This window comes from Balaenoptera physalus (assembly GCF_965194825.1).
Source record: "Balaenoptera physalus genome assembly, chromosome: 8".
In the NCBI taxonomy this organism is placed as follows: Eukaryota; Metazoa; Chordata; class Mammalia; order Artiodactyla; family Balaenopteridae; genus Balaenoptera; species Balaenoptera physalus.
This window is the reverse complement of record NC_138887.1, coordinates 88151880-88165181: the sequence shown is the minus strand read 5'-3', so window position 1 is coordinate 88165181 and position 13302 is coordinate 88151880. Positions and strand designations below refer to the sequence as shown.

The 13302-nt window shown below is 36.3% G+C and overlaps 1 long non-coding RNA gene across 1 annotated transcript in view; it reads right to left on the bottom strand.

Annotated features, from left to right (window-relative positions):
• LOC309665762 overlaps window positions 1-12071 on the bottom strand; it is a 104622-nt gene extending 92551 nt beyond the window's left edge. The window contains exon 1 of the long non-coding RNA XR_014266673.1: window positions 11168-12071. This is a non-coding gene — a long non-coding RNA (uncharacterized lncRNA). The remainder of the gene's footprint in view (window positions 1-11167) is intronic.
• Window positions 12072-13302: the final 1231 nt, after the last annotated feature.

Below are 13302 nucleotides of genomic sequence, written 5' to 3'. Positions count from 1 at the left end.
AATTTAAAAACCTACTTTGTATGATATTACTATAACTACCAGCTTACTTTTGGCTAATCTTTTCTGTTATATCTATTTATACCTTTTTATATTCAATCTTTGTGTCTTTATCTCTTTTAAACAGTACAGAATTAAGTTTGTGGGCTTCTTTTGTTTTGTTTTTTCATTGAAGTATAATTGTCATACAATGTTAAAAAAATTTCAGGTTATTTAAAAAATTCCATCAAACAAATCATAAACTAAGAAACTCTGTGCTTCAAATATTCTACAATTTTTAAAATATAACAATGTGAGAAGAATGCTGTAATTAGATTGAGAAGGTAAGAGAGGTGGTGAAATTCAAACATAACTTCAAGTACTCTTACAATTTTGTTCCTTACTGAAATGTACTTCTCATCTAAATATATGATTCAAAATGTATCAGGTTTAGGAGGAAAATAATTGAGAATTGTATGGGTTAAACTGTGTCCTTCAAAAAGATATGTTGAAGTTCTAACCCCCTAGTAATTCAGAATGTGAACTTACTTGGAAATAGGGTCTTTGCAGATGTAGCTAAGATGAATTCATTCTGGAATAGAATGGGCCTTTAGTACAATATTACTGGTGTCCTTATAAGAAGTGGAGAACACAGAGACAGAGACACTTAGGGAGAAGATGGCCATGTGACAACAGAGATAGAGACTGGAGTAATATGTCTACAAGCCAAGGAATGCCAAGGCCTGCTGGCAAATATCAGCAGCTGGAATAGGCAAGGATGGATTCTCCCCTATAGATTTCAGGGGAAGGATGGCCCTGCTGGCACCTTGATTTCAGACTTCTAGTTTCCAGAACTGTAGGACAATAAATTTCATTTATTTTAAGCCACCCAGTTTGTGGTACTTTGTCACCGCTGCCCTAGGAAACTAACACAAGAGTAGAGCCACACAGAGACCTAGCTGACTGTAACCTTCAATGTGCAGTTTTTTTGCTCCATCAAACAAGATAAGCTAAAAACCACATGGAATGAGTGGGTACCAATACCGTTTCATTCCTAACCTTGATTTTGGTCTGGCCAACAGCATGCCTTAGCAAAATCAAAACAAATCCCAGCAATAAAGCAAGGCAAACAAACACCCCTTCACACACACATTAATTGGATCTTCCCTGCTGAGTCATTTATGTCTCATTTAAGCGACAAATGTTTATCACTGCTAGACCTCCAGAGCCTCCCCAGCTGTAGAGAAATAAGGTCTATTCCATTGACTTCAGGCATCTTTAACAAAGGTGCCATTGCAGTCGAACCCCAGAAATCTCTTTTATTGGTGATGATGTATGCAAGTAAAAGAGCACAATCTGATTTTTTTCAGACCCAGGTACATGAAATTGAGCTTACAGTGCTGCAAGTTAAGAGAACTTTGTTTTTAAGGCTGTAAACTGCTTATAACTTTGTGAATGTATTCATAAGCATGATATTAAAATAGCTTATCTGTGCCTAAAATCCTAGATTATAAAAATAGCATCTAGCTAAGAACTGGATTTTTTTAGTTGATACTCTGTCTTTCTGTGACCATTATAGTTTTCTGTGTCCTGTCTTTCCTGCACAGTCTTATTTGCCATCAGTCTTAATTCATTTTCACAAACAAATTAAGGCAGAGAGCCAGATGAGGTATGCAACTCTACTCTCTATCATCCACTTCCCTATGCTTCTGTCAGAATCAATAAATACTCATTCAAAGGAAGGGGGCTAAGCAACTCATTAATCCTCCTGCTCACTGCTTCCAAAATACGGGTGGCTTGTTAGGTGCCCCCTGAAATCCACAGTGCAAAGTGCAACTCTTGAGCCCTGTTAAAGAGCCAGCAATACAGGCGCAGAGTATGAGGAGAGGGACTTAGCAGTGATAATTAGACTGGTGCATGTGTGTTCTGTGATTTACCCACTCACAGCATTTTCCAAATAATACTTTTTTCTTCATTAAAGATATAGGATGTCTTTGTTTTCAAAGACTCTTCCAAGCCTGATGTCACCTCATTGTTTAAATCTGTCCTTGAACATAAACAACACCCTGGAAATTTCCAATTTTATACAACACTTTTCAAAGCACATAAAAAGAAAGTTCTTCAAACTTAACAGAGTGAATAGTGATTGCTGACTTGTTTGCAGTGAATACTGAAGGAGAGATGCTGTGTAGAAACTCCTTCAGCAATTCGTGTGAGGAATGTGGCTATCCAACACCACAGAAATTCACAGGTAATACTGGGGGTTAAAGGAAGCCAGACAAATAAGACTTTGAATGGATCTACATCCTTAGGTTTCTCTCTCTCCTTGACCTTAAAGTTAGAAGTGTGATATCTTGGGTTTACTCTTCTAATTCTTTTGTTGCCTCCAGTTTGGGGGATTTTATTGTTATTCCTCATGGATTTTCTAACTCTAAGAGAAGTGATGTGAAAAATAACATCAGTCTGAACTCAGTAACCTCTAATTTATTTTTTTTAGTTTGACTTGGCTAAAAGCCATTGTAGCTGCTGTTTATTATTTCAAAACACCATGAATACTTACTATGTGATTCACTTCCATGTAAATTTTTCTTTTAGAGATCTTTGATTTAGAGCAATGTATGCATTAGCAGGAAAACATCATATAATTATTTACTCAAAAAACAAGAGAGAGGAGGGTTGAAGAAGGCATATCCCAGGAGATTTAAGACTGACAGATTAGTAGCAGAAAACCTTTTGTCTGAAAAGTACGAAAATGATCATAAGAACTAAGAACAATATACCTCTCATCTTATCAAAACCAAAGAAGGTGTTTTACATGTGCAAAATGTCCAATTCTCTATTCTCAATACACAACTAACTTGGAAATTCACTGACTTGGAAAATAACCAAGTTGAAAATAAAACCTGCAATCATAAACACAATATTTTTATAGATTAAAAACAAACAACCATTGGATTTTTTTCAGAAGTAGGATTTTGCTGCTCCATACCTTTAAATATTTATTCTAGTATATTAACTTATTGGTAAAGTATAACAAGGTGATAGTTTACAGTTAGAGAATATAGAGCATCAAAATTTTAAAGATAGTGAAAATAATAGATGCCACCTTCTAATCATTTACAATATTCCAAGCATAATGCTAAACTCCTTATTTAAAAATTTCCCTCTAATCCCCACGATAAGCCTATGGATTTAACAGTATCGTTTCCATTTAATAGATGAGGTTATCTTAGAATCAGCTAGCTTGCCCAAGATCACATAACTGAAAAGTGGTGGAATTGGGGGTCATATGCAGGTTCATCTACCCTAAAATAGGTTTTCTGTCTACTGTGCCCAAGTAGCTGTGCTGACCAGATGTTAGAGATGACAAGTCTTACCAATTCACTGGATTTTCCAAACTCAAAATGATCCCCCCTTCTTATTTCTCTCCCTTTCTTTTTTCCTCCCTCTCTCTCTCCCTCCCACTTTCTCTCTCTCCTCCCCCCCTCCCTTCCTTCTTTCATTCCTTTCATTCGACTCCAAAAATGATTAGAAGGAACTTACAATGAAATACATGTATAACTGGACCACTGAAAGCTCCCCCAAAGATTATATGTCCATAAGTGTGTGTGATAACAAAGATTAAGAAATAGAACTCCTTTTAAAACACAATATTAACAGAGCAGTACTGTTTACTCATTTGACACAATATACTGAGCTGCTCCTATGTTCTAGGGATTGTGATGAGTCCTGGGAATGTGAATATGAATATATGCAGGCCTTCCCTTCATGCTGTGTCCTGTATTATAACAGTACACACAGAGTAATGTACGAAAGTGGTGGAAATACAGGACCTAAGTAAAAGTGTTCAGGAGAATTAATAAGGTTCGACAGGAAAGTGAGCATTTCAATGGGTCATAAAGAATAAGGAAAGATTTTCCTGGAAAAGGATTAGTGAAGGCTTAACCAGCTCTGAAGCTAAAACATGTGGTTATTGCCAGGGAAGTGGTAAGATGCAAGGTAAGATACACAATTGGAAAGTTTGTGGATTCCATGCTAAACAACTTGGATGTTTACTAAGCCTTGTATAATTCAGAAAATCAACATTGATACATGACTGTCATGTGATTTTCAGACTCCACCCAAGTTTTCTCAGGGTCTTGGTGATGCTCTTTACAGCAAACACATCCAGTTCGGAATCACACGTCGCAGTTATAGCCCTTTTGGTCATCTCCAGTCTGGAACAGTTCTTCAGTCTTTCCTTGACTTTAATGACTTTGACAATATTAAAGATTACGGGCCAGTTATTTTGTAACTGTTCCTTAATTTGGTGTCTGATGCTTCCTCATGATTTGTTTCAAGTTATGCATCTTTTGCAGGAACGTCACAGGAGAGGGGCTATGTTTTTCTCACTGCATCCTGTCAGATGGTGTGTAATTTTAATTTGTCCCATTAATGATGATGTTCACTTTGATCACTGGATTAAGATAGCGTCTTCCAGGATTCCTATCTGTGAAGTTCCTTTTCTACTTTTGTACATAATAAATATTTGCATGGGGAGGTAATTGGAAAGTGTGTATATATCCCATTCTTAACTAAAAGTTTTATTTACTTATTTAATTCAATGGGTTATAACCAGTTACTTTCATTATTTTGATGTTCGAGTGGTTCCAGAGTTGGCCAACGGAGCTCCTTTAAGCTTTCCCCTGTGTCCTTTTGACAACCCTCATCATTTTTTTATTTCTGTCACAAGTGGTTCTAAAGTCACCTTGTTTTTTCTCTAGCTCTTGAATCAGCCATTTCTCCAAGGAGCCCTGGTTCCTTATAATAAAGAGTGATATCTGGAAGTCAAGATCTGGGCACCAGGTGTGCTCATTGCTGTCGAAGTAGAGTGCAGTTGCTGCTCTCGTGCCCTCTCATTGGACATAGTTAGGGAATGTGCACACAAACACACACACGTATGTGTGTATATAGGTATATGCGTGTATACAAGCATACATAATGTGCCAAATTGTATTTTGCAAGCTAGCTATAACAAGATCTCCCATCCCATATAATCCATATTTTCTTTTTACAATATAACGTTAATGCTCCTCCCATCCAGAAGTGAGAGCCACGCTTGTCTCCTATCTTGCACCAGTGGTTGCTACGGACTGAACTGTGTCCCCACAAATCCATATGTTGAAGCCCTAACCACCCAGTGTTATGGTATTTGAAGTGGGGCTTTTAGGAGTTAGTTAGGTTTAAATGAGGTCATGAGAGTGAGGTCTCATGATGGGATTAGTGACCTTATTTAGAGAGCCACCAGAGAGGGTTCTCTCTGTCTCTCTCTCTTCCATGTGAGGACACAGTAAGAAGGCAGACCCCCCAATCATGCTGGCACCCTGATCTTGGTCTTCCAGCCTCCAAAGCTGTGAGAAAAGAAATTTCTGCCATTTAAGATACCCCATCTTTGGTATTGTGTTATGGCATCCCAAGATGATTAATACTTGTGACGATAGCGTAAATGAGGCTATGAGACTTCCCAGTCTAGCACTTAAAAGATTATACAACTTCTTTCTGGTCCTCTTGGGATGCTTGCTCTTAGAATCCAGTCAGCATCCTGTGAAAAACCAGACAGCTACAAGGAAAGGACAGGTGTACATGCTCTAGTCAATAGCCTCAGTGGAGACCCCAGCTAACAGCCAGTATCAAACTCTAGCCTCTGGATGATTCTAGCTCCCAGCTGCCAAGTCATCCCCAGCTTTCAAGCTTCGCACCTGAGCTCCTGGGGATAAACTGTCCCAGGTCCTGGGACAGTTTATTTCCAAGTTCCTAATGCACATAAATCATGAGAAATAACATAATAATTGTAATGTTTTAAATCACTGCATTTGGGGGTAATTTGTGATGCATTAATACATAGCCAGAACACGTACCTCCATTATAATGCAACACCACAGGGTTCATTCTAGTTGTCTCCCTTTCCTAATTTGTGGCCCACCCTTTCAAAAATTGGGAAACCTGACTCCCATTTTCCTTAGTATCTTTAGTTGTTTGATCAATCCTCCTGTATGCAACCAATCTTTTATAAATTATATTGCCCCTTCTCTTATGTGGATTCTCTCCTGATTCTACTTGGATATTGCTACCCTGAGATGGATCTTCTTTCTTCCTCATGGGACTCAGACACTTGTTGCTAGACTGCCCCCCACCTCTGTGTGGATGCCTTACTCACCCTGCTTGGGCTCTGACTCTCTACTTTGGTCAACCCCTATGCACAGATGCCTGCCTTACTCTGTCTCATCCAATAGCATTATCATTGACTAGTTTAGGAAAGAGAAGGAAAGGAAGGAAAGGGAAGGGGAGGAAAAAGAAGAGCAATGAAAAGAAGGGTAAGACATGGAAGAGGAACCATGTGGCCAAAGTGAAAACTTTGGAAATTTTTACATAGATGACTGATAAGATCCAAAATTCATTTTAGAAATATCAGCAAGACTGTTTTCCAACAGTTTACTGCTAATAATTTTTTTCTTAGGAAATGTTTATCTAATGATTGAATAGAGTAACTGATGGAAATAAAGATGATTGTAGAACAAATAACTAAAACTGTGGTCCCTAGGCCAGAAATTTCCTTCATAGGAAAGAAGTAGGAAATATATTTTTATTTGTTTGTCTCTATTTCTTTTGGTTTGCTTATCTTGTTCAAAGATACACACATGGGATCAAGTTCAAAATCAAAGAACATTTTGAACCTGCCCCCTACATAACACATACCACATTTCTACTTGTTTTCTTCTGCATCTATCTACATGTAAGGCCAAATTAACTAAAGAAATACAATCAATTTCTCAGTATTAAGTTTACTGCTTCATAGTTTTACTACCTAACACAGTACCTGGCATATAGTAGGCATTAGATATAAGAAATTGAATGAATGAGACAATACGGTAATAAGGCTGTAGCTCAGCAATTCTTTAAAGTTCCACAAACGGGACTGACCTCAGAAATTCCATAAGGATACATTCCAGTGCATACTCAAGTCGTCCACATCAGAAGAAATAGTGGGAGACAGTCTAGTGATAATAACCAGAGCTGGGATCACTTTTAATGCTCTTAACTATTTCTAACATCTCTATTAATACACGGACCATTTCTTGATTTATCTTTTTGAAACATGTATTCAATTCCTGAGAAGATAGATGAGAGATTTGGCTGTTATATGACCTCAACACCTTGCCTCACCCATTCTCCTGTATAATTATTTTAGTTAAATGAGTGAAGAACATTTTCATAATTAAGCCTGCATCTATTGTACACTATGGAGCCAAGACTTTCAGTTTTATTTCTTTTCATTTATCATTTTACTTTTTGGTTTTCATGGTGTTGCTTCTTGCATTTCTTTTTTCCTACACTGTATGCCTTTGTCATATTTTTTTTTCAAACTCTCTGTCATATCAGAAATTCTATCATATGACCTTTCCCCCCAAGATGTCTTTCCATTTTTCCTGCTTCAGTCGGGACTAGTTGCTTTCCAGGTCTGTTGCTCCTGGGCTGCATCCACTTCTCCCGGTTCCTATGTCTCTCTCTTTCTTGATTTCTGGTGTCACTAAAGCTACTTCCTAATGTTAGATGTAAGAGAATTAAAATTTCTGAGCTCTTACATGTGTGAAAATTTCTAAAGGATAATGTTTACATAAAGTCTAAAGTAATTGCTAGGCCACTACATTCAAATATATGCGTAATAAAATAATTGCCTTCTCTTAGCTCCTTTTCCTTAACCAGTTTGACTGAATTATGGGCAAAATACTAGAGAAAAGATTATGACTACTTTTCAAGACCATAAAAATGACTTGGAATCTCATTTATGAATAATCTTGGGATTCAAATTTTAATTAATATTGAAGCTTTTATTGTATATTAGAATTCATTCTCTCTGGAAATGGTTTTTGTACCTATTATGCATAAATATACACTTGTATTATATACCTACAACTAATTTGCACTTAAAAATAGTTGCCTCTGACTCATCCTCTTGTTCCCGTTGGTTCCCTCCTCCCCAATCCTGCTGCTGAGAGAATGAGTGTAGGAAAAATTTTGGAGCTTTTAAAGAACTATTTAGAAGGTAAGAAAGTCAAGGAACTTGAAAGCAGAATTAATTTAGAAGGCTAACCCTGGAACACCTGTATATGCGGTGATTCCCAAGTCATCTTACTATATTTCAAGTCACACTTTATTAAAGTTATGACACTCTACAGATGAAAATTTCATTTGGGTTAACATGAATTCTCCTTTAAAGATGTGATACGGCTTTTAGAGTTTAGTAAGTGGTGTCAGTTTTCCACACTTTAAAGAGAATTACCTCCCACCTTCACCGCCCTCGATGTTTCTCTAATATCTAGCTGAGGTCAGTAGCACTGGGGCAGAGAAAGTAAAGATAATTTTAGTGAATGGTTCAGCAGACTCAGGGCAATGCCAAGGCACCCAAAATGTGTATCAAGCTAATGTGACTCTGGCGTCAGTATCAGGAGGCAAAATTTGTCAGGTAAACCCACAATAAACAGAAATGATTTTAATGGGGTAAATGATAGTTGAGGCAGCCGCTCCATCTCAATAGGATAACAGATAGTAGCTAGCGATAAACATGACCTAAACTGTCTGTGATAAGACTAAGACTTTTCCACACATTTCCAATGGCCTCCTATGACACTTAAAACCATACTCTTTCCCAGGACCTATTCGGCTCTACTGAATCAGGCATTTGTTTATTTCTTCAACCCCATCTCCTACTACCACCTTCTTCTCAGCTCACTAAATTTCAGCCACACTGGCATTCCAGCTATTCCTTGAACATGCTAAACTTGTTCTGCCTAGGTCTTTGCACTTGGTGTTCCCTCTGCCAGGAATGCCCAGCCCCAGATCACCTGGTGTCTTTTTCATGTCATTCATGGTCCAGCTCAGAGGTCACCTCCTTAGAAATGTCTTCCAACTTAAAATAGACACTCTCCATTTCTACCAGCCCTGCTTGCTGCATTCTCTATCTCTTCACTCTGTTTGTCTTCCTAGCACTTATCCCTTTTTGAAATTGTCTTATTTTCGTCTTGTTGCCTGACTCTGCCCTGAGTTTATATGTGCTTATGAGCAGGGACTTTGTCTGTTAACTTTTTGTCCCCAGTTCCTAAAACCAAGCCTGCCCTGTAGAAGGTATTCAATAAATGTATGCCAAATGAATAACTAAATAAATGAGCTACAGAGATAATGGAGCACGAATTAAGACAGAACCTCAGTGGGCTAGTCTGAGAGGGTGGAAGGAGGCAGGGAGGGAAGAGCCATGATGTAGTAGACAGTGTGTTCAGGATGGAATAAAAGCTCAAATTTGCCATTCTGTGACATGGAAAAATTACTTACCCTTGCTGAATGTCAGTTTTCTCAGCTTTGAAATGATAATAACTATTGTATATGTCCAATTTAAAGATTCCATTAGGTGAAATGATGAATATATAAATGTGTATATAAAGAGAAGAGGCACAGAGAAGGTTCTCAATATATAGTAGCCATTATTACTATCAATATTGGGACAAATGAATTTTTGAATGCTCATTGTGTTGACACTGAAGATGGGAAAGCTTAAGTACTCCCTATTCAATTTTCTTATTTTTCTAAAATATCCCTTTTTATAGGATTTATTATATGTTTATAAAAGTAACAGTAACTTTAGTGTATTTTGCATATAAAATAAAATATTCATATAGTCTTGGTTTTCAGAGGCAGCCAAATAATAAATTGGACCATAAAGTATGAATACTGTACCTAGCGATGAAATAGTTGTATACATGAATAGAAGAGACATAATGGTTGGTCATAAAATACGATTAACCTAGTTGAAACAAAAGGCCTCGGTACCTCACAAGTGGTGATCTCATTAGCGGGTTGTAGGAGTTCCACATGAGTGAAGAAATCATGTGTAATGGTTGCTCATTACACACCCTATTTATTCTTAGGGTGCCTTTTTTGAAGCTTGTTTTATTCTATTAAGTTTAAGCAAGAAGAGCGAAAAGTATGATATAAGAATATGCCAATTATATTTTAAAAGAATATTATTATTATAAGTTGGTTTGTATTAATCAAAAGAAACTTAACCCTTAATAATAAAATGAGTTTGGTGTGTATTCCATGTATGACCAAGCCATTTAACATTGCTTTCAAATCAAGACTTTTATGAAGCAGAACCTTTTGATGGGCTATTTCTGTTCCCTCTCTCCTTTGTATTATTACCAGTATTGCTTCTGTAGCCCCAGTTTCACCATCACTTCTGTGACTTTGGATGGTATAATTAACCATGTTGGGCCTCAGTTTCCACGCTTGTAATATAAGAAGGACATCAATGTGGCCCACCTCATAACTCAAAACATGACAATACTTGTGAATGCTGGAAGCACTTTAAATTACCACATGCAAACAATGTGCTATTACAGAGAACTTAGTGCAGTACCTTTTGTATAATGGGTGTTTAATAAATATTAACTGAATGGACAGAACCATTGTGATAACAAGATCAGCCTTGTTACACAGCGATTGGGAGAGTAGGACTCTGACTTACCTTTCTTACATGTATTTTATATCTGTAAGTGCCAGGTGATAAAGATAGGAAACCTACAAATGTTTACCTCATATTTTCCTCCATTAAAATATTTTGAGGATTAATATTTAGCTATCTTTCATCAATGCTGAGGGTTTTTTTGTACACAGTAGCAAATGCTTTAAATTTTTCTTTAATTGAAAATTTTGTATCTTTTAAACTGGTTGTTAATAGGATTTAGTAGTTTAGTAGATTTTTAAATGTATTATAATATTTTAACACACTATAATATCTGCTGAAAATGTTCATATTTGAATAAGATTTTGTATTTCACTGTTAGACAACAATATGGTGTTATCAGAATGCTATGTACTCAAATTGTTGAGTTAAATTTTTGAACCCTGTTAAAATAATCACAAGAATAATCTATGGTAGTTTATAACTCAAGGGCACAAGTAATAGACTAGGCTAATTAAATTAGTGATCAATTTTCTTTTAATTCAATGAAGTGGATTAATATAGCCTATCCATCTGATTAATTCAGGCCAAAATATTTTATTTTCTCAAAAACAAAATTTCAATCTGAACCATCCAGTTACCCCAAACCATTCCTTTAATTTGTCAGTGTGTTGCACTGGTCATTCCATCACTTACCTTTTCAACAAATTTTTGACTGTGTGACAGAAAATACATCAGGTTCAGGAGAGTAGAAATAGTTGAGTGGTCCTTATGCTGGAAGAGGTCACAGTCTTACAGGCAGTGCTAATGGAAAATAAAAAATTGTATCTAGTTAATATAGGCAAAAAGACTTTGAAGATTAATTTTCAAAATAAGTACCCAAACTCAAAATATCTTCTTTGGGTTGGGCTGTTAGCTTAGGTCTCCACACTGATATTTCAAGTGGCTTCATTTAATATAGCTGTTTTGTAAAGGCAATATAAGGTAAGATTTGAGAGCACAGACCTTGGAGCCAGACATGTGGGTTTGAATCCCAGGTCTAATACTTATGAACTGTGCGACCTTGATCTTATTACTTAACCTCCCTGTGTCTTAGTTTCCTCATCTGCAAAATGTGGATAATAAGACTACTCACCTCACAGGTTGCAAGGCTTAACAGCAAAGCACTTAGAACAGTGCTTGATAAAGTATATGTTATAGAAGTGTTAACTATTACCAGCAGAAATAAAATATTTATTTAAATAAACCATGATCTGTGTAATTATAATATGATACATGATAACTGCATATATCATACAGATATCTATATACCTACACATACATATAGATGACAAATGAAGCAATGTTGTAATAGTAGTAAACTATAAGTTATATCTTAGATGAGGAATACACTGCTTATGTTGAGTTGGAAGAATAAAGAATAAATAAAACCTCCTCTCTTGTTTTTCCACTAAAATTTAAAATTTACTTTTTTATAATGCATATGGCTCAAAGTGAAGTTGTGCTGACATGGACTGACATACTTTAGTAACCATTGTTGCACTTCTTAAATACTGACGATAAGAAGGAAAGATGTAAAATCAAATAGAATATTTCCTAGCCATAAACATGAATATTTTTAATAACTTGATTTCATAGGATTTATTATCTAGCACTACAACACTTAGATCTAGTTATAGAGCTTAAAAAAATGAGTTTAACAGCTCTGAGTCTAATTTAGGGCATATGAAAATTCTTAATGTTTTTAAAAAACCTCAGAGAAATAGAGCAGCCTCCCTTATCGAAATAAAATACTAAATCTCCCAAGATTTGAGCCAGGTAATGTTTTAATTTTAATGAAATTGGCCTTTGTCCTTGAAAGGGACAAAATAAACGGATCGGCTAGTTCCTGAATGCTGCTACATCCAGAAATATTTCTTAATCCATGAGTAGGCCTTAGGAAAGGAAAGCACCCCTGGCATCTAGTGGTGATGGTAAGTAAGCACCTTTAAGTAGAACATAAAGGCAAAAGGAAAAGCCCAAAAGGAGAACATCAGGACTGTTCTCACTGACAAATCTCCTTCCTGGTTCATAACTGCTGAATTCTTATTTAAGCATTGTTTTAATAGAAAAACTGTCCTTAGTAAATTTTTATTTCAATTTTATTTTTAACTACATAGAATCCATAAAAGTATTATTTATTATATTTTCATACCTTACAGTTTTACAAAGTAGGTAATAATTCATATTCTCTATTGCTATATTCAGCTGTAATTTTTCTAGCTGTGTAATATTCCTTTAGGAGACTATATCATGATTTAGTTATTTTGTGGATAGACACGTTGTTTCTAGTTTTATTTTTTAATTTTTTTAACATCTTTATTGGAGTATAATTGCTTTACAATGGCGTGTTAGTTTCTGCTTTATAACAAAGTGAATCAGCTATATACATATACATATATCCCCATATCTCCTCCCTCTTGCATCTCCCTCCCACCCTCCCTATCCCACCCCTCTAAGTGGTCACAAAGCACCAAGCTGATCTCCCTGTGCTATGTGCCTGCTTCCCACTAGCTATCTATTTTACATTTGGTAGTATATACATGTCCATGCCACCCTCTCACTTCGTCCCAGCTTACCCATCCCCCTCCCCATGTCCTCAAGTCCATTCTCTAAGTCTGCATCTTTATACCTGTCCTGCCCCTAGGTTCTTAAGAAACATTTTTATTTTTAATTTTTTTTTAGATTCCATATATATGTGTTAGCATACAGTATTTCTTTTTCTCTTTCTGACTTACTTCACTCTGTATGACAAACTCTAGGTCGATCCACCTCACTACAAATAACTCAAT